Source organism: Cryptotermes secundus, unplaced genomic scaffold, assembly GCF_002891405.2.
Source record: "Cryptotermes secundus unplaced genomic scaffold, Csec_1.0 scaffold97, whole genome shotgun sequence".
In the NCBI taxonomy this organism is placed as follows: Eukaryota; Metazoa; Arthropoda; class Insecta; order Blattodea; family Kalotermitidae; genus Cryptotermes; species Cryptotermes secundus.
The window spans coordinates 1,926,572-1,949,709 of record NW_019720561.1 but is presented as its reverse complement, the minus strand read 5'-3'; the positions used below and the strand labels follow the sequence as shown (position 1 = coordinate 1,949,709).

Here is a 23,138-nt window from a genome sequence, read left to right as displayed (position 1 = left end):
GGGGGGGGGAAGAAACTATATTTCAGATTTTGAAGGTTCCCAGGCAGTGCCCGCTTGTCCTTCTGGTAAAGATAGAGCATATAATCTGATTTTTGTTTGTTTGTTTTTGCTAACGTTGGGAGGGCTATATTAAGGCGAAATTTTGATGTTAAGAATGGGAGGGCTGCATGTGAGGCATGCAGTGCAACGTGGAGTTGGGTACCAACTCAGCATTTGCTCTAAACCGTGACCGGCAGTGTATAAGAATAATATATAAGAATTCAGTCCGTACCTCACAGGAAACAGATCCGAACCCACGGTCCCGGCTTCCGAGCGAGCGAAGACAGTGCATGCCTTAGACCGCTCGGCTACCGTGACCGGCCATGGGAATCTTTTACCAAACATTATTTGTCAATTCCGATATTCTGCTCTATATTAGTCAACAATGAAGCCTACTTTACACAGGGCCATAAATAGACGTTTCTGTGTATTCAATAAACAGTTTCATTGATCTTGTTTAAATTCGACAAAGAAGATTTCCGCCAAAAATTGTCAGGAATTTTTTAGCCATATTGGTTAATAACGAAGCCTAGTTTACCTAAAGCTATAAAAGAAATTTTCTGTATATCCCATAAACTCTTCAAGGTATTTTGTTGTAATTAGATATGGGGGAGTTTCACTTAATTGCCTTTAATTATTTATATTGTACGTAAGCTTAATAAAGCTCAAAGAACATCGTTAATAATTTTGTTTGTTGTATATCTATTACAGAATACACCCTTCCAATCTTTCGCTGTCTACAGCATAGTGTTGTACACAGCCTAATTATAAAACTTATTTATTTAATATCACATATATTTGGTTTATTTAGTTCAGATTATATGTTTTACCTGTACCTAATCGTTACCTTCACTGATACAAACACGTACTCTATACTATGTGTCTTTCTAAAACATCCGAATATATCTTAAAACTTTGGTTGCATATGCAAATACCTTAAATAAAAAATCTTTAAAATATTAATAATTTTAGAAATATATGTTAGAACCGGAACTACGTCATCATTAAACTAAGCTATTGATGGTTTCAACATTGTTAAACAACAATGTAATTAACTTAACATAGTCCATGATAGTGTCACTGTAATTCATAAAAATTACAAGCATGAGCTTGGAAGATAACATTAAACATCAAAAATAAACTCGATTAATTCTATCTTAATTGCCTGCAAAATTAAAATTATTATATGCCTTCTAATTATTAAAATACGAAACATACTAAAGGTTATCAAATGTGGGATAAAATTGCATTTATAATTTCCAGTATTTACAACTGTACATAAATAATCGCTTATACTGTTATCATGATTAACATGACAATGAGTTCCGTGGAAAGTAAATAAGTCTCAAAAGTAATCGGCATTAAAGCTTTGCGGAAGGGTAAGGTGTCAGCTAGATTAATACAAGTACTGTCAACATATAACCTGCACATGTCAGAGACATCAGCAAAAAAAGTCAGCTTTCTTACCTAAACATGCACTCCCCCATAAACCTTCATGGTGTAGTGCTTAATTAGTTAAGCACAGGGACAATTTTACCTTACAATTATGTTTATAATATTGATGTCATTGTCGTGTCAGGGGCGGACAGATACACAGATTTCGCTTTAGGATTCCGAAAAATAAATTCGATTCCTTTGTGCCCTGTACTGCAAAAGAACTTCACAATATCAAACAGCGTAACGGGAGAAATGTTGCTGCTGCGTGCACGACTGGAATGTGTGGCAGCCTTTAGAAGAGATATCTGCTAATCGATACTGAAAATGTCAGTTTCTGAATCCGTGAAATGCTAAAATATGCGGAGTATTTCACACGTTCTGTGATACGTTCAGAAATTATAAAATTATTAATAAAATTGAGTGGTTCTATGGGAAAGACGTGATTGAACAATACTTACTCCTATGAACGAAATATTTTTATAAATTCAATTCCCCAGTAATTCACTGCAGTTCGCTTCAGCCTTTTATTTATCGTACTTTCATGACTGTATGAGAAAAAAAGAGTTTAAGAGCCACATATTTTACGAAGGCGTCCTTTGGAACTTTTACACTACCCGAATTCGTATTTATTAACTGCACTCAAAATTTCAGTTTCAAACAGGTTTAAACAATATGAACAATTGCTATTTCCAAAAAAAAAAAGATGACCCTGGATTGAAATGGATAGAAAATGTTGTAAATATAAATAACATTTATTTATCTCTCGTATACAATATAAAGGGCAGTTGAATGCAAAATGTTTGATGTTACTAATAGTGCATCTATAGGCTTATTAGTTACAAAGTTCAAACTCCCTAAAATTTAAAACTTATACCTGTAAAATGAATTGTTTAAGCGTAACTTTAGGACCCAAAGACAAATATTCTAAATAACGTCCCCTTTTTTGTTTACAAAGAAGTGGACTAAAGCGGACAAACGACAAAATGACAAATATGCATGCTCTATTGTTAACGTAAATAAAACATAGGAACACACATATAAGACAAACTGAAGTTCAAAATAGTATCCTTGCAATAAAACACGGAACACAAAACTACGGATGGACGCGGAAAGTTTTACTGGCTTATAAAAATCATTTTCTTCTTCGGACACTCTCCAGATCTTAAATCAACGCTGTTTTGTTGTTTTTATTATTGCTAGTGGGGTGGGACTAAGTCCCTTGTACTGCGGCCACCTCTGACCTACTGTACCAGCCCCAGATGATAGGTGAGGGTGATTGTGGAGCAATTGGTGGAATGAAGATTGGCAGGTGAAACCGAAGTACTCGGAGAAAACCTGCTCCAGCGCCACTTTGTTCACCACAAATCCCACTTGACCAGACCCTGGATCGGGAAGGCAGCGACTAACCGCTTGAGCTATGGCGCGGCCGTGTTAAGGGTGAGTTTTACAATAAACGACCTTAAAGGGATAGTGTATCAATTCATCGGATGTGACTAATTTCAAACCAGGAGTTGTGTCAACGAAAAAATATTCCATACTCTTCTCCCTACTGATGCTCTTTGCTTCCTTCTCTTTTAGCATCAGCTGAATGTCGAATATGCACGATGAAACCGTGCTATATTCATACATGAATAGAGAAAAAGTTTTAGAACAGTACCCCAGAGAATATGCAGCGCAATACAAAAAGTTTATGCTCCATAGCAATCTCGAGCCCAAGGTTTGCTAAGCCCAGTTTGCAAACCAGCTCATATGACTCCGAACTGATAAGCATACAAAATCTACTTTTATTTGTATTTCGTTAATCATACAACACAGAACTCTTCATATAAAATTGCACATCTAAATGAAATCGCCTTGTGACGCAAAAACTACAGCATTTGAATGTATTTTTTTATTGCTAGTGGGGTGGGACTAAGTCCCTTGTGCTGCGGCCACTTCTGGCCTATTGTCCCAGCCCCAGATGATAGGTGAGGGTGATTGTGCAGCAATTGGTGGAATGATGGTTGGCAGGGGAAACCGAAGTACTCGGAGAAAACCTGCCCCAGCGCCAATTTCTCCACCACAAATCCCACTTAACCAGACCCGGGATCGAATCCGGGCCGCCGCGGTGGGAAGCCAGCGACTAATCGCTTGAGCTATGGCACGGCCATTAGCATTTGAATGTAAAGCATGACGTACCCTATTGATCTGAACAAAACTCATTTTTGTTTGGGCTGATCCTTGATGTTGAAATATACTTTTCGTTTTGAACATTCAAAACAGGATTTTATGTCCTTTCGAAAATGTCAGATGACGCTCCAGATGAATTTGTCACACTCATAAACTGATCAGCAGATCCTCGAGATACGAATCTGTTACGTTACCGTGGGCGGGACAGACTGAGAGAGGCGGTGCACAGAAAGCAAACATAACAGCTTCAGTACCTGGAGCTTCTGCAGAAAATAAATTTAAAATATCTCGTATTTCGAGATAATGGCCTGTCATATAAGAATTCAAGATGGAACCCACGGGGGACAGTACTGTAATCAACACTGATTCAGACAGAAATATGAGATTGATTTATGAAGAAAATATTTATTCTTAGCATTCAAAATGGTGATATTTATGTCTCATTCATACTAATTTCTTTCTGTTAGGTTCATAGATATACGTATGAGCTTGAAAAGAACGAATCGGACCAGCTCTTCTCTGGTCTTCTTAAAACTCTTTCCTTTTAGTATATTAAGAGTATCTCTCAGCACTTAAAACATTTCTGACTTCCGTAATCGTGATATGGTTATCCGACTCCTTTCGCCGTTTCAAAATCTATTCTCCTATTAAGAAAGCAGACTTCTGGGATGTGGCACCGTGTAGATGTGGTGTTAACCGACGTTTCGGATGAACTTATCGCCTCCATCTTCAGGGTAGAAGGAAAATAAATCCGCAAGTGAAGACACCGTGAGAACCGTCTGCTTGTACCGGTTCTCACGGTCTCTTCGCTTGCGGATTTCTTATTTTTCCTTCTGCCCTGAAGATGGAGGCGATACGTTTCTCCGAAACGTCGGTTAACACCACATCTACACGGTGCCACATCCCAGAAAACTGCTTTCTTCATAGTCACCGCCGTGAAAACCTCAAATCTTACATATTCTCCTATTGGCTGGAATCCTCATTGCTTTCTAATAGCCCAGTTGGTTTGATGATCTAACCTTGTTTTTCTCCCTCTATCTTCCTTAAAGTGTTCATCTCTGTTGTTTCTAATAATTGTTTTGTTTTAGAAGTCCCCTCTAGTTTCTCAACAAAATATGTAAGAATCAGTTCTAAACTGGTTTGTAAATAATAATATTTTGTGTAACGAGTAAGCCGAACTGATTGATTGTATCTCCTATACACATTTAGGTAGGTTCTTCACAACTCATACGAGGTTCAACAAAATCAGCACTTAACCGAGAAGCCGTCTCTGTAGAAAACTTAGTTTTCAAATTTTACTTCTTGTAAAATATATACGTATTTACCCCTTCAATATGAACAGAAATAAAACTTGCGGTGTAGGTTTTAGGGCATATCCCCGCTAATTTCCGGGGATGTTTCTTAATCTATATTCATCCCCGGTCCAACGAGTCCATCGCAAGGCCGCTACCTACACACAGAACAACACACACACGGAATAAACACATAATGACATCCAAGCCCAGAGTGGGATTCAATCCCACGATCCCACGGTTCAAGCGAGCGAAGAAGGTTCATGCCTCACACCGCGCGGCCACTGTGCTCGGCTAGTGACGTTATGCCAGGACCTGTTTAATAAAACATTAATAACAGAGTTTTCACTAACAATTGCATCGTGTTGGTTTAATAATTCGTATATTCTCATTCGTCTCTTCGTCCGCCAGACATCACAAGATTTTTACATATGCAATATGCGACATGGGGTTTTATTTTCCGATCTGCTGCCCGTAGAGGAAATGGAAGAGAAGAAAAATATTTATTTTCCACTGTTACACAAACACACGGAGGTAACTCGAATTTGTAACTCAACCGCACGGTGCCTAAAAACCGTGTTTATTTTGAACAGAACTTCTAAACCGCATATCAGGGAAAAAAGAGGATAACATACAAAAATATTTAATAGCAAGCTTGGTCGTATATCAAGGTCATCCAGAACTGATCAGAGGATTTAAAAGCAGCAATATACGGAATTCAGCTCGTCATTTCCCTAAAGTAGAGCGGCCATTGAAATAAACAAAATAAAGACACTGCTGAAATGGTTCCTATAATTTGTTAGAGGAACTGATCTCTACTGAGGTGGATTTCGTATGCTCACAGCAATGACTACTCTGGAATGTAACGCCGTGTAGTCCGGTAGAAAAGTAAGCCAAGAGACAGAAGGCTTGTATGTTGTTTAGATCACTCTTCGACCTTGAAAATGGTACTATCTGTTCCTCCGAAACGTCCATGGAGTTCTACTAAACTACACCGCGTTACATCGGAAGAGGACAGCACGTACCTTCCCTGCTGAGTTCGAACGAGTTAGATCAAATATTTTGGGCAATGTTAGTTATTTAGAGAGGGTGGGTTTCCCCAAGCACCGCAACCAGTTTGATCTATTGTGCTTCCCTCTATGATATTCTACCAGTCTCTATACCCTACCGATAAATGGTGCGTACCATCAGTCCCGCCGAGCAAGCGAGTTCGGCCACTTGCTTAGCGGTGTCTATAATGCTTCCCCCATCTATCAGAGGCCTTAGAGACTATTGTTGGGCGGGAAACGTCCTGGAATTTGGCTCAGTGATCCCCTTTGGGGATATGAGGTTCTTTTATGTGCCATAAAGTTACGACACGGGACACACAGCTTAAAGTCCCTCCCGGAGGACTTGTTCCCTGAATTTTTCCGCCCTTAAAAATTCGACGACCTCCGCCGGGTATTTGAACCCGCGTACCACGAGTCATGAGGCGGGAACGTTACCTCTAGACTACGGAGGCCGCTTTGGGCAATGTTACTTGCTGGCAAACGAAAGGACAGAAATGACAAAACAGATGAATTTTGCTGTATGCTTAGATTCTACAGTAAAATATGATGAAAAAATAAAGGTAACTGGTAGGTGTATGTATTTTACATACACTATTTCGGAATAAAAACTAATACTAATGTATATACAAGTATGTATGTAAAGTAATTACTTACTTATTTACTAATGGAGCTAAGCCCTTCGAAAGGATCCGCCAATTGTGCACCTTCTCAAGAGTTTCCCAAAATTTTATGGAACCAGAAGGTTCATTACAGTATTCACAAGAGCCCTCTACTGGTTCTTACCCTGAGCCAGATCACTCCAATCCATATCATCCCATTCTATCTCTCTAAGAACCATTTTAACATCGTCCACCCACCTACACTTTGGTCTTCCTGGTCTCTTTCCTTCTGGTTTTCCCACCAATATCCTACATGCATTTCTCTTCTCCCTAATTCGTGCTACATTCCCTACTCACCTCATCCTCCTTCACTTGATCATTCTAATAATGCTTAGAGAAATAATTACTGATAGGGAAAACAAAGTATGAAGACGTGTTCTGTAACACAAATGTACCACGTTCAAAGTTCTAGAATTTGTGCACTTGAAACACAAGGTAACTAATGGCACTCTCTTTCTCTCCAGCAGACTAACTCTTTTGTGTACTTATGAATACAGAAAGCTAGACTCATTACCACTAAATTCTGTGCCACAATTTCAAACAACTATTCTAATTCATTTTTTTTTCTTCCTTGAGAAAAGGTGTTTATAATTTAAGTTAGTGCCTTCACCCGTAACATCTTCCTCCAGAAGTACATGCATGTGCCATTTTATGGATCCTGGCTAATTCCATGTTGCAGAGTACCTTCTGACAAATCTATTATAGATTAACAGGTCAAAAAATGCAATACCTTCTACTGAACCCGAATTTCCATTAGCGTACTCACAGAACATGCCAATAGCCCCTGTCCTGAACCAGATCAGTCCAGTCCGTAACCTCAAATCCTATTGTATTATGACGCAACTGTAATATGATCCTTTCGTGTCCACATCTGCTTATCCCACGTTGTCTCGTTCCTTTAGGTTCTGCAGTTAAAATTTTATGTCCAGTTTAGTTGATGGGTCCTGTTTTCTTGCATCGTCTCTACATGTCTCCAGATATCGAGCATGTAAACTCTCATGAGAATTTATAAAAGGACTATAACTCAATTCATTAAACATCATCGTATACGCCTGCATGAAATGAATATGAATCATCAGAAAACTAAGTCTAGGGCGTAAGCTTTACCATCTGTCACTGACAATTGTCCTTTCAGAGAGCATAGGTTGTACACAATTGGGCTACACCGCTTAGAGCAACGGCTTATTAGGACACACTAGGAAATTCAGACAGAACCAACAGTGAACCTAATTAAAAGAAGGACGAGTTCAAAATATGGGGTTATCTAAACGTTCACTGTGATCCAATTAGACTTTCGTAACAGTGTCAGAATAGTCGTCCTATTTTCTGTCTGTCTGTCTCTCTCTCTCTCGTTTGTTCATTACTCAGATGAAGAGGGAAAAGTTACATAACAAAATTTTGTTGAGGAAGGCTTAGCTTGTAAAGCGTGGGAGAGAAAACGAAAATGTAGAAAATATTTCTGTTGGTTTATCAAGAAAAAATACGCCATATCATCTCATGCCTACCAACCTTCATCTTCAAAATTAATGTAAATAAACGTCAATTTGAAGACCGAAAATAATGTAGGAAAATGTTTCGTTGACGGTTTAGAAAATTGGGAAAATCAGAAAATCGTTGAAATTTGTCATAATTCAAATTATTCTCTGAGATACCGAGAGACAGAAGTTTAAGGTAAATTTCTGTGGTTAAAGTTTGGTTTTCTATGATTAATTGAATTACTCAACTGCGTCTTATTTTACCGCCAAAACTCGATATTTCTGTGTATTTCTCTTACTTGGAACCTCTTCTCTCAGTTGGCATCTACTTTCAATCAGGCAACCCTATTTAAAGTGTCTCTTTTTTCCTTGGCACTACAGCCCCAGTGGGCCTAGGCCTACCTCCATGAACTTCTCCGTTCACTTCGGTTTTTCTAGATCTTACACATTTGGTAGGACACCTCGGGCGAGTGATCAGCTCGTCGCAAGGCCTCTACCTGTACACAAACAATGAAAAACGCATACACACAAACTAAACATCCATGCCCTGAGTTGGGATTCGAACCCACGATGCCGGTTTCCAAGCGAGCGAAGACAGTACATGCCTTAGACCGCTCGGCTACCGTGACCGGCAGTGTATAAGAATAATATATAAGAATTCAGTCCGTACCTCACAGGAAACCGATCCGAACCCACGATCCTGGCTTCCGAGCGAGCGAAGACAGTACATGCCTTAGACCGCTCGGCTACCGTGACCGGCAGTGTATAAGAATAATATATAAGAATTCAGTCCGTACCTCACAGGAACCCGATCCGAACCCACGATCCTGGCTTCCGAGCGAGCGAAGATAGTACATGCCTTAGACCGCTCGGCTACCGTGACCGGCATTTAAAGTGTCAGTCTGCTATAAATCCTTCATTTGCTCAACGACTGATATATACGTACATCTCGTGATCTGGAAATGCTATTTCAAAGCTGGGTACAAGTAAGTAAATTTCCTTAGATTCCCTATGCGAATATACAGCAGATGGTTTCTAATGAATTCCGTACACAGGTTCTCAGGTAAATGTTTGTTCAGGTTCCTTGAAAGCAAAGAAATGGAATGTTAAATCCGCGATAGAGCTTGCAACATGACTTCCCTTCTGCTGCCTCCACAGCCCTCCCTTCCTTTCTACAGGTCCGACTACAGCACTGCATTTGTTTCTCCACGAGTGCACCTGCCCTGCCCATCTCGTCCTCCTTAGAGCCATCTCTTTCTAGAGAAAGCTGCAATTAAAGCAACATAATATTTGTGTACATTTACACTGTGGTCTTCTGGGTAATGGCCCCGTGTTGTCTACAAGGTAGCCACATGTGAAACTACGGTGGCTCGACCCACATAGCCATAGGCTTAATTGTCACAACAGTGAAAATCTAGTATCTCGTGTTTCTTTTTCAACTCCTTTGACGGATTAGACCCTGTGGGGTGTTCCCTTTCAGAATTAATTCTGACAGTCATATGGTTCCTTGGACGGGGTTCAGCCACTACCTACACAAGACAATACAAACACAGAACAATCGCAGAGAGAGATCGATGCCTCGAGTTGGGTTCGAACACACGACCCCAGTTCTTGTGAGGGCGAAGACATTTCATGCTTTACATAGCGCGAACACTGTGATAGGCATCTCATATTTGTCGTCATGTCTAGATTAACGGCCGTGGGGATCCGTCGCGCTGACCACGCGACACCATCTATCTGCAAAAGTTGGCTCTAACGTTGCCCACAAGCGGCGGTGGCTCGGTCGGTATAGTTCGCCTGCGGACTAAAGACTACGCAGTATACTAAAATTACGTGCTTTTAACCCTTATTCTCTTTATAAATAAGGAGATAACGGACAGTGATAATGATCAAGTGAATGGGCTTCCATGCAGAAGATCTCGGGTTGAAGACCCACTGAATCCAAAGTGAATCTCTTGACACACTCGTCTTTTCCATCGTATCTGACATGAGAACCCCGTCGTGTTTTGCAACCAGATTCCCGCTGCCAAACGCCATCTTCCTTTCACTACCATCTTATCATCGTGAACGAAATGGAAACCTTACACACTTGATGCTCTCATCTAAAATGCGAATTCATAATCTTGCGAAGCAGGGACAGTCCATTGAGACAAATATTCTGTATGCCTTTAGAGCGCGGCCCGGGTTCCATCACGGGTCTGGTCAAGTGGGATTTGTGGTGGACAAAGTGGCGCTGGGGCAAGTTTTCTCCGAGTACTTCGGTTTCCCTTTTTCTTCTACCCTGAAAATGGAAGCGATACGTTCCTTCGAAACGTCGGTTTACGTACAATATCTACATGGTGCTACATTCCAGAAGATGACATTCCTCATAGTCACCGTCGTGAAAATCTCAAATCTTACAAGATAATTGAAGGCTAAAACTCTAAATTTGATTCGAAAACTGACTTAGTTTTGAATTTCAGAGGTTTACTTAGTAAAGTTGACTTCTATTTTACTCTTCCTTTAAGGCTTAGAGATTTAAAAGTGTTTCAGTGATTTTCAGAAACCTCTTAATACAGTCTGAAGTGTAAAATAAATGAGAAATCGAACAGTCGACCTTTCATTATTTCGGACGGTGTCCCCTTGAGAAAACATTCAGTTCCTTTCTGGAATTCTTCAATTCAATTCAATTCAATTCAATTCCATTCTTCAATTAAATTCAATTGAATTTAACACAGGAATAAGTAGGAATCGATACTGAATTATTTCTTTGAATACTAGATTTACAGTTTAATATGTGTTATACATATATGTGTTATGTTGCAGCATTAATATAGAAGTGTAGACTTACTAATGAAACTCACGAACTCATTTATTCATTTATTTATAGTTTAATTAAACAACAGCCGAGATAGCGCAGTCGTTATAGCGATTGGCTGGGAGCAGGACGATCGGGGGATCGGAGTTCAAGTCCCGGTAGGGTCAACAATTTTCTCTTCTCCTTGTCGTCCAGACCGGCTCTGAGATCCACCCAACCTCCTACACAATGGGTACCACCGCGGCGGCCCGGGTTCGATCCCAGGTCTGGTCAAGTGGGATTTGTGGCGGACAAAGTGGCGCTGGGGCGGGTTTTCTCCGAGTACTTCGGTTTCCCTTTCCAATCTTCATTCCACCAAATTCTCCATCATTATAATCACCCGGGGCAGGCTACAGTAGGCCAATCAGTCGCCGCCGTGCTGAGTGGACCCAGTTGTACTCCACCCACCCCCCCAAAAAGCGAATAAAAAAAATCATAAAAATGAAATTTGATAACGAGTATGAATATGCGATCTCCCCTTTACGAGTATGTATTTCATCTTATGAATTTCGTGCAAATAACACTTACAGACGCAGTAACTAACCTAACCTAAATTCTGAAAGTGGCTCTATCAGCTGTAATGTTTATACTGCTATGACACGCATTCTTAATATATTCTGTTGCGTGTCTACTATTCGGGTCATTTGTATTCTGCCCCGTCTGCTGTCAGATGCTATAATTACGTGTTTTTATCGGTATCTTTAGACAAGCTCTCCTCTAATGAGAGGTATCCACGTGAGGAGGATGCCCTTTGGTGCAGTTCGCAGATCCGCGGGGAACTTGAGAACAGCGCACAGGAATAATTTTCCAATATATTAACACAGAATTTTATTAAGATATGAGCGTGACACTGGGGGCACGCGATAGCGTAGTTGCTTGAGGCACTATGCTATAAGCCGGAAGGTTGCGGGATCGAATCCTGATGAAGTGGATTTTTTTCAATTTACCTGATCTTTCCAGCTGCACTATGGCCTTTGGGTCAACTCAGCCTCTAACAGAAAGGAGTACCAGGAATATTACTGGGGGCTGCAAGCGCGTAAGGCTGGCAACCTTATCGCCATCTATGAGCCGATTATCTAGAAAATGTGAGAACCTCAACATTTCACAATCCTATGGCCCTCCACGGCTTGTTACAGCGATACCTTTTTATGAGCGTGACAGTAGTAGGTTGGTTTATATTTATTCAAACATATCTGCATAAATAACTTCACGGAGCCATGTTCTTGACAGGGTATGAGATGAGATTATGTCTAATTTTTTATTTAATATGTTGTTTTATAAAATTCCAGCAATTATTTTAATCAAATTTACACATGTGGTTCACTTTACAGAGTTTCTCAGTTTAATTTTATTTCTATCTGTGTATTCACAAACACACAAAACACGCAGTTGTCTGGGTTCCCTGTAAATGTTTTCTATTAGCGTAAACCCTCGGTACAAAGGACTCAGATACGAAGGATTCCGGATATAACGAACAATATCTGGCTGTGTACAACTGTGAATTTTTAGAGATGTTGAGACACTAGAAAGGTAAAAAGGCAAAGCTAGCCCTATAACAGAACCTCAAGGCCCATAGGGTTTTCAGACTTTGAGGCTCTCATACTTCCTCCAGACAATCAGCTCACAGATGGTGATGAGGTTGTCAGCCTTACGAGCCGGTCACGCTTTACCCTAGGAAGATTCCTGGTACTCATTTCTATTAGAGACTGAGTCGACACCAGGGCCACAGTGCGGCTGGAAGGATTAGGTAAATTGAAAAATCCACCTCATTGGGATTCGAACCAGTTACCTTCCGGCTTGTAGAATAATGCCTCAACCAACTACGTTACCGCATGCCCCAGTTAGAAAACTATTTAAAATATAAAATAACAAGACTATAGGAACCTTTATGTAATCACATTATGTGTTACTGTGTATATTGCATGTACTGCCTATGTTTTCCTATGGTGCACTCCCGTGAATATCCCTTCAGCCGGCTATAGCTAACAAGGGTCCCCCCGGACGCCCTGCCTCCCCCCCCCCCCCGCCTCATCCCATTAGTCCGTTATAACTAGGGTTTACTGTGATATCTAAACAGACACATTAGCCTAGCAAGTAGATAATTTTACACGCATATTTTGTAGTTTATTCAGCGGCAAACCCCTGTTGTTACCAATGACCTCGTTTTCGGTTAATGAAATGGTTTGTCCATTTTAAGCTTAAAGTGATGTGTGTTGGATTTTAAGTTCTCACAGCGGTGGTTATGGAGAGTTTCATTTTCTGGAACATAACTTCATGTAGTTTGTTGAAAGCTAACAGGCGTTTCGGCGAAAAATGTAATGTCCATCTTCAGAATTAAGTTTTAATGGACTACATGACATTATATCTCAGGAGATAGAAATCTTCTTAAAGAGATGTACGTCACATCTAAAGAATTTTCGGTTTGATGAATAAAGGAATTGATTCAGAGACAGAATTGAATAACGAGTAGACTGAATAATGATTCTCTTCGCACAATATATCTTTTGTTTAGTCCAAATTCTTTCACCGGTGAACAGTATCGAAGACATATAAATATAATATATTCAAAATAAATTATTTAATGACGATAATGTATTCTGTATTATTCGTTCAATTATGCTTCATAAATTACAGAGAAAGCTACATGTAATTTGGGATGTGAAATGGTGTAAGACCGTTGAAGAAGCTCTAAATTTATAATTTTGCAAAATTTTTTCGCTAGTGCGGGGTGGAGTCCAACTGGGTCCACTTGGGGCAGCGGCCACTGATTGGCCTATTGTAGCCTGCCCCTGGTGATTACGATGATGGAGAATTTGGTGGAATGAAGATTGGCAGGGGAAACCGAAGTACTCGGAGAAAATCCGCCACAGCGCCACTTTGTCCACCACAAATCCCACTTGACCAAACCCGAGATCGAACCGTGGCCGCCGCGTTGGGAAGCCAGCGACTAACCGCTTAAGCTATGGTGCGGCCTCATTCTTCAACATTCTTGAAGAAACTTGAGAAAAATAAGAGAGAAATAAGGAAAGGAAGAGTTGGTCTGTAAGGCACCTTAACATTCACTTATTCGCTGTGTTTACTGGTAAATTTTAATGCTTCAGAAAGAAGACAAGATCTGACAGAAAGAGCTTTAATTTGCCCGTCAGTATTTGTCATCTCCGTCATGAGCTAGTTCAGTACATCGTGCATCAGATTAAGTTGGTGTTATTACGAAAGCTTTTGTAAGTACTGCCATCATGAGACTCGAACTGCTAGTCCAGTAATGGACACTAAAGGTAATTGTGTTTGACATGCAGAAATTGCGTGTGTGCGTGTGTCTGTGAGCGTGTGAATGAAGAGGCATGTGCGGAACTGGAAAAATAACAATGCGGGGGTGTGCTGGAAGTCAGAAGCGAATCAATCTTAAGGCAGTAGCTGCACTGTCTGACAAGTCCCAATTCATTTTCAGTGGCTCGATTTCACGTATAAGCTCATATCTCACAACTCTTTTCAAATCTTCATAACTTGCGTGACTTCTGCATGGACAAGGCTCCACTAACCCTGTCTCGACAGAAAATTGAATGACCCAGAGTGTATGTTGTTCTAACACTGGCAGAACACTGATCATACTAAGTAAAAAATTATTTCGAAATCAAATAAAATGTGTTTACATCTCTCTGTACAGGGTGATTCTAAATTATTGTTGGGATTTCTGTTTATAGGCCACGGAAACACTGACAATAATTTAGAATCGCCCTGCATAAATTTAATGGAAGGGTGGTGCTTCGTTGTTAAAAAGTTACAGGGTCAGACCCCAGGAAATATCTCACTGACATTTATATTATTAAACCGAATTCTTAACCGAATAACCCTATGGAGCAGAGACCTTCTTGAGAAGAAGATAGTCCCTCACCTTGGACCCTAAGGCTCATAATTTTCTTCACAAAGCTTACTGCTAGACATTCCTCTGATCCAGATGAATCCATTAAGAAACTTGGAGTTTTCAAGGCGGTGTGGATTAATATTGTCTTCTGAGTTATGACAACGTGAGATCTAGAAAGCTGTTACCGACTTACCATCTTCAGTGTCCCAACCTTGAAGATGGAGGCAGTATGTTACTCCGAAACGTTGGTATTATCTATCAGACTACACGGTATGACAACCCAGAAGACCACAATGCAGTTGTATTTAGTGAACATTTTCATAAGCTTCATCTTTAGGATTCACTTTAGAATTATTAGAATTATTTTGACTGAAATATCTCACCTACTTCATTCGTTCGACATGTTTTTCATTTAGGAGCGATGCACGAGCTGATAGACTCACGAAACTTGGAATTGTAAGTTAGGAGAAATATAGACGAGACGATATGGATAGTATTTCTTTATTGCTAGTGGTGTGGGACTAAGTCTCTTGTACTGCGGCCACTTCTGGCCTATTGTACCAGCCCCAGATGATAGGTGAGGGTGATTGTGGAGCAATTGGTGGAATGAAGAGTGGCAGGGGAAACCGAAGTACTCGGAGAAAACCTGCCCCTGCGTCACTTTGTCCACCACAAATTCCACTCGACCAGACCCGGGATCGAACTCGGGCCGCCGCGGTGGGAAGCCAGCGACTAACCGCTTGAGCTATGGCGCGGCCCTATAAGGATAGTAACGGAAAAAGTAGTTATAAGTATTAAATCGTGCATATCATACTCTTAAGTTACAAGGATTAAACAAGTGTCACAAACTCGTCATTTTCAAGCCTAGTCTAAAAACTTGAAAAAGAGGCGGGGGTTTGCAGACAAAGGATTACAAAGTTACCGATATGTACGGTGTGGATTAATAATACCTACGGACAGCTTTAATCCCACACTAATTGCAGAATTTTCAATTGAACCAAAAATCATTAACTTGGCATTGCATCTAGGATTACTTCAGTCTGCACACATATTCTTAAACATAAAAGCTAGTTTATTAATTTGTTGTTAATTTGTTTGCCATCACAGAATATGTATATGCTCCCAGTGTCTGAGAGATGGCGTTAATTGTCAAAAGGCATCACTGCATCACATCACAACACACGCACATACTTTCATATTTACTTCTAATAATAGCCAAGTATATACGTATCTATTTATATACTTATGTGCCATTTTTTATTACACTCATATACGAAACCCACTCCGACAAGAACACTGAAATAAAAAAGAATACAGGACAAAGGGGGAGGGAAACAAATGAACGAAAGAGATACAGGAAAGGAGGAATGGGTGTTAGAGATGAAGACATGAAAGCAATGATTGTCCTGAGAGACTAAACTGTACATAAGGTAAAACGTCACGATCAAAGAGCGAGACGTCCTGAGACTATTTGGTGCAATATCCAAGTCCTTCCAAGGACACTGCGAGATAGTACAATGAGAAAATTCACGGCCTCTCTATTCCATGTGCCTTATCATATACGTATTACCATAATAAGGTACTATTTATGATTCTGTGCTAAATTGCATACGTATTAGTTACTCTGCGTCTAAGCGGCCTCCGTAGTCTAGGGGTAACGTTCCCACCTCATGACTCAAGGTACGCGGGTTCAAACCGGGCGGAGGTCGTGGAATTTTTAAGGGCGGAAAAATTCAGGGAACAAGTCCTCCAGGAGGTACTTTAAGCCGTGGGTCCCGTGTCGTAGATTTACGGCACGTAAAGATCCTCATGTCTCTAGGAGACCTCTGAGCAAAATTGAGCAAAAGTTTCCCGCACAAGTTGTTTCCAATGATAGGGAGCACCAGTACAGGCAGGGTATGGCGACTGGTAGAATATCAAAGGGGGGCGTACAATAGACTATTAGTCGCGGTATGTGGGGAAACCCACCCCCTCCAATAATAATAATAATAATAATAATAATCTGTGTCTAAGATCCAATGTATGTGCGTATGTATGTGTTGGCGTTTAAAACATGATGGTATAATTAAGTGCATATAATCCCTAAGCATTAACAATCAGGAGGCTTTCCGTTGAATTTTCAACGGCAATTGCGCTCACTTAATAAAGATATGTCTTCCTTTCACATTTAGTTTCCAGCAGAATAGTTACACTTTCCCTCATTTGCATTATTATTTTTTCCTTGGCACTACAGCCCCAGTGGGCCTAGGCCCCTCCATGAACTTCTCCGTTCACTTCGGTTTTTCTAGATCTTATACATTCGGTAGGACTCCTTGGGCGAGTGATCACCTCGTCGCAAGGCCTCTACGTGTATACAAACACAGAAAAACGCACACAAACATCCATGCCCTGAGTGGGATTCGAACCCACGATCTCGGTTTCCGAGTGAGCGAAGACAGTGCATGCCTTAGACCGCTCGGCTACCGTGACCGGCATATAACATTTTACATTACGCAATTATATTTCAACGTAGTTTAATTAATATCCAGTGTGCCAAGTTAAATGAGTGAGCAAGCGGCCTCCGTAGTCTAGGAGTAACGTTCCCACCTCACGACTCAAGATTCGCGGGTTCAAACCCGGCCGAGGTCGTGGAATTTTTAAGGGTGGAAAAAATCAGGGAACAAGTCCTCCGGCAGGGACTTCAAGCCGTGGGTCCCGTGTCGTAGATTTACGGCACGTAAAAGATCCGCATGTCTCTAGGAGACCTCTGAGCAAAATTAATTAGGCAAGAATTTCCCGCCCAAGTAGTCTTCAACGCCTCTGGTAGATGGGGGAAATATCAGGTACCGACGGCCGACCTCGTTGGCTGAACGGGGCTGATAGCACGCACCAGTACCGATAGGGTATGGGGACAGTAGAAATTAAAGGGGGAGGCACAATAGACCAATAACTGGTCTAGGTGAATGGGAAAACCCACCCCCTCTAATAATAGTAGTAATAATAATAATAATAATAATAATAATAAATGAGTGAGCAGACGTTTCTGAGGTACCGACCTTAAGTAACGTTAACAATAGACAGACGTGCGTCGCAACTTGCGTAAGTGGTGCTCGTAGAGTTTCACTAGTGATGTACATTATGTTATGGGCTGCAGGTCGCTTCCAGTTCTTTAACTGCCGCCAGCCAATCATTCGATAACATGTAGGTCTATTTATCACTACAAGCAGAAGAGTCATTCTGAGAAACTGTCGTTAAGAAAGAAGTGAACCAGAAACTCGGGCGAATTATCGTGTCCCACGAGCCCGCGGGACTGCAGAAGTAATGCTACACTCTTTGCACGCACGGATGAGTCACTTGCTAGCGGTCTTCGCCCGCTCGGAAGCCGGGATCGTGGGTTCGAATCGATTTCCTGTGAGGTACGAACTGAATTCTTATATATTATTCTTATACACTGCCGGTCACGGTAGCTGAGCGGTCGAAGGCATGTACTGTCTTCGCTCGCTCGGAAGCCGGGACCGTGGGTTCGGATCTGTTTCCTGTGAGGTACGAACTGAATTATTATATATTATTCTTATACACTGCCGGTCACGGTAGCCGAGCGGCCTAAGGCATGCACTGTCTTCACTAGCTCGGAAGCCGGGATCGTGGGTTCGGATCTGTTTCCTGTGAGGTACGAACTGAATTCTTATATATTATTCTTATACACTGCCGGTCACTGTAGCCGAGCAGTCTAAGGCATGTACTGTCTTCGCTCGCTTGGAAACCGGCATCGTGGGTTCGAATCCCACTCAGGGCACGGATGTTTAGTTTGTGTGTGTGCGTTTTTCTGTGTTTGTGTACAGGTAGAGGCCTTGCGACGAGCTGATCATTCGCCCAAGGAGTCCTACCGAATGTGCAAGATCTAGAAAACCCAAAGTGAACGGAGAAGTTCATGGAGGTAGGCCTAGGCCCACTGGGGCTGTGGTGCCAAGGAGGAAAAAAAAAGGTAAAGGTAAAACTTTCCCTGTGCTTAATTAAACACTACGCCATGAAGGCGTATGGGGGAGTGGATGTATAGACCCACGTTCTCTTGACTTCGGCACTAGGAGGTGAGTCACGCCAAGGCCGCTTTACTTCGGGTAAAGATTCCCCGTTACCAACTGGATAGGAGATTTAGTGGGTCGCAGAGCCTGTCTGAACTAGATTGAGAAATTAAAGTTTTTGACCCTACGGGGTCTTGAACTCCTACACTCCAGCCCGTAGCCAGTCGGTATATCGACTGAGTTATTCCCATTCAAGTATTATATAAAGTACCCGGTTCAACTCTCGGTATAGGGATTATGTCTAACAGATGACGAAAGAGTTGGGTTTTTTTTTATCTCAGTCAAATCAACGTCGCTGCTACCTGCTTCGTTTCGGAAGATAATGAGCCCGAATTCTCGGAGAGTCAAAGGTAACCAAATAAAAATAAGCAATGATTGTCTCTGGAAGGACAGACCAGGGCAATTGCCGCATAACATGCAAGCTTCATTACTACCAGTCAAAGTTGTTAGTGATTATGATCTAAGAATACCGTTACTGGAAATGACATTTCCGTTGTTGTCACATAAAGACATTTACCCCCACCACAATCCAGTATAGACTGTTGCAATTTGATTTTCCTGTATTGGCTTGATTGATACAAGGTCCTGCATGTGTTTAAGTGCTTAGAAACGTGTCGTTTTACATTAACAGAACTTGAAATGCTCTGAAATGCGGTAGACATATCCTCGAAATAACTTCTTTCTAATTTTTATACCTCCCTGGCGTTGGTATTCATTTATTTCAGATAATGTTCGATTGTGGAAAAAGTAAGGACACTATATATATCATAAAGCAGAGTCAATTATATATACCCGTTTATTCTTTTAAAATACATTATACAGTGAAATATTTTAAATGAAGTTTTTGCTGTTGTACATGTCTTTGTTGTACACTAATTTCGATTACGATGCGCCACTTTTAATTCGATAAGTTTCGTCATGCGAATTAAGATCTATAGGGCCCAGCATCATCTCTATGGATGTATGTCTGGTAGCTTAAGGATAAAGAGGATAGATACACAAATATATTTGATCTCTTCATTGTGCATTCATTTTACATGCATCTTGCACAGAAACTTAAGGCTGTTTCTTGGAATTTTCTTGGCAAATTTCAATTGAATTTACGGAAAATTTCAAAATATTCTAAAATATTTGTGGTTTGGAAATATTAAAATATCTCATATTTATTTTCATAGAAATGTTAATACTGCCCTTTAAATACGCCGAATTCGTTCAGCTGTACCGAATAAAAAGGTAAAGCTATCCCTGTAACGGGCCGTGAAGGCCCACAAAGTTGTGAGACGTTGAGGTTCCCACATTTTGTAGACAATCGGCTCACAAATTCCGGTGAGGTTGTCAGCCTTACGTATCGGTCGCCCTTTATCCCCCAAGAAGATTCCTGGTACTCATTTCTGTTAGAGGCTGCGTCAACCCCAGGGCCATAGTGCGACTAGAAGGATTAGGTACACTGAAAAAATCCGCCTAATCGGGACTCGAACACGGGAACTTCCGGCATGTAGCATAATGCCTCAACAAACTACGCCACTACGTGCCCGCAGCTGTAACGAATAGCGAAACTAATTAAAATTCAGACATTTTAAACTTCTCGAGAAATAAATATCTGTAGAACCCACATCTGCCTGCAAAGATGCCCGATTTGATCTGATGTCTATTTCTTCCGGATAAAGACGTCAAATTTCGTTTGTGGTTTATTTAAGAACAATATCAGTAACTGTAAGCTTAATAACGTAAGATGGTTTATAATTAACTTTGAAACGGGAAGAGATCGTAGCCTCTTCTAAGCCCTAGTCCATCATTTACATGGCAGGACTGAGGAAATCCACGAGAATCTCAGACAATGCAATCAGTGTCATGGCCGATAATCGAATCGGAAACCTCCAGAATACAAATCAAAAGCTGTACATCTTGAGGCAACTTGCTCCGCATAAGAGACATAAGAAACCACTAAATTACTTCGCATCCGTTAACCTGGATATTTCAGCACTTCACAGTACCGTAGTAACACTACACGTTTGCACTTCTCGCGATACAATTCCGAACATAAGCGGCGCACATCGCTGTTGTTGCCGTCCCTACTTCTGACGCGTTCAGTTTTTCAGTTTTTCGCGACATTCTTAAAATTCTCATACAAACTGAGCAAATGTACACTAAAATAGACTTCAAACAGATTCCCTTCACTGCGAATTCGCATGTGACTAAGGCATGTGTACGAAAGTTCATCCTTTAATAAAACAAGGAACAAAATATATTCATGGAATCAGTTCACGAGGAAATATATGAATCTCATAAATTAATCGCTTAGCACCTTCGACGTTTCTGTAATAATTACATTTTGATGTGTATCTTTTATACTTACTCAGAAGAAGGCCGCGCCATAGCTCAAGCGGTTAGTCGCTGGCTTCCCATGGCGGCGGCCCGGGTTCGATCCCGGGGTCTGGTCAAGTGGGATTTGTGGTGGACAAAGTGGCACTGGGGCAGCTTTTCTCCGAGTACTTCGGTTTCCCCTGCCAATCTTCATTCCACCAATTGCTCCACAATCACCCTCACATATCATCTGGGGCTGGTACAATAGGGCAGAAGTGGCCGCAGTACAAGGGACTTAGTCCCACCCCACTAGCAATAAAAAGAAATACCCAGAAGAAGCAATTTTAAAATTATAAACTACTTGTACCGTTACGTTACTTTCACCAGTTACAATATATTGCCCGTGGGATATTTTGACGTAGAGAGAATATCCAAATGAGTTAACCTATAGTTCTATTACTGAAGTTACATTTGTTTACACGTACGTTGTTTTAACAAATTCGAATTCTGTGAGAGGTTATATTAAGTTACGTTCATATATCGATTTTGTAAACATTAATAAATCATAGATTCTACGGCAGGCTCCATTATGTTAGGTTTATGTTCGTATCTATTATGTATATGTGTCACGACTTCTGCTGTATGCCATGTTATATTAGGTTTGTAAAGACTTTAGTAAACACAAATAGATCATAAATTCTGCTACAGTTTTGGCGGTAGCTGACGCGAGGTGCATTCGAAATAAAGGCACTAATTATACGGTAACGGTTCTGCGAAGTTATTCTAATATTACGAGTCACAGGATCGAACAGTTTTGTTATAATATCTAGAAGCAGTATTTAACCATATGTTGACACGAGTAAAATAAAAAAAAAAAGTTCCACGAACTACTAAATCCTTTGCCTGAAATTTTATGAGAAGAGCTGCATTAGACATACAAAGAAAACAGAATGCAATTTCTGAAGCTAAATATATCCTCGTCTGATGTGTGCTCCATACCTTTTCTATTAAGCTTATGAAGTTTGGAAAAAATGTAGGGAGATAATCATAAATTAGACTGCGTGAACAGGAAATCACTGAAAAAATGGCAAATATCGCTGCTGAAATTCAAACCGTGTATCTCCTTAATGCGAAGCAAGAATAACAGTCTCTAAGCCACAAAAGTGGATACATGTGACATAAAACATAAAATATAAAATTTTACGTCTTAATTAGCACCTTAAATACTTCAGATATTTTATAAGAATCAGGAGAAAATTAAAATGAATTCACTTACAGGCTCTACATACAGGTGTTTCCTTAAAGATGTACAAACCAGTAACTTAAAATGGAACACAACACACGAACTTCACCCTTCTCTTCGCTACACCGATTTCGGAGAAAGAGAAACTACACTAAAGTATTTAAATCTGTAATTGCATATGTTTCATAATAATTACAGTAATGTTCATTATTCCACCCGCAAAGAAAAATAATTGTCAACGTCTTGTCTGAATAAACGAAAAACAGTACTACAACACGATTACCACGGGCAGCTCGCGGAAGATGTTTCTCGCAAGTCGCGACAAAATTCACGTAGGGAACGAGCGAGAGTCACCGTGATACTGATGCGACCCGCGCACTGAGTTAGTCTGGTGGGAGAAAGCAGGCGCGCGAGTCTGGTCACCCATTGGCTAATAGCTACACACACACAGTACTGACTTCAAATCCTCACATTCTGAACTGAGTTATGTGAAATATCTGATTTCAAGAGATCCGCATCTTTGATGAAGGGCCCCAGAGCGATAATCCTGTTTCCAGTTGCTTCGAGATTGAATGACTGATTTATTCTTAGGAAATTTAACGACGCTGTTACATCTGAAACGGTTATATAGCGTCCAATGAGCTGAGGATTTATCATTATCAGGGCCCGGATTTTGATGACATGTCATCTTTTTTCCTTGTATCCTATGCGA

The 23,138-nt window shown here is 40.7% G+C and overlaps 1 long non-coding RNA gene across 1 annotated transcript in view; it reads right to left on the bottom strand.

Moving 5' to 3' along the window:
* Positions 1 to 22,797, bottom strand: part of LOC111868102 — a 185,033-nt gene extending 162,236 nt beyond the window's left edge. The window contains exon 1 of the long non-coding RNA XR_002843456.2: positions 22,460 to 22,797. This is a non-coding gene — a long non-coding RNA (uncharacterized LOC111868102). The remainder of the gene's footprint in view (positions 1 to 22,459) is intronic.
* Between the last annotated feature and the right edge of the window lie 341 nt (positions 22,798 to 23,138).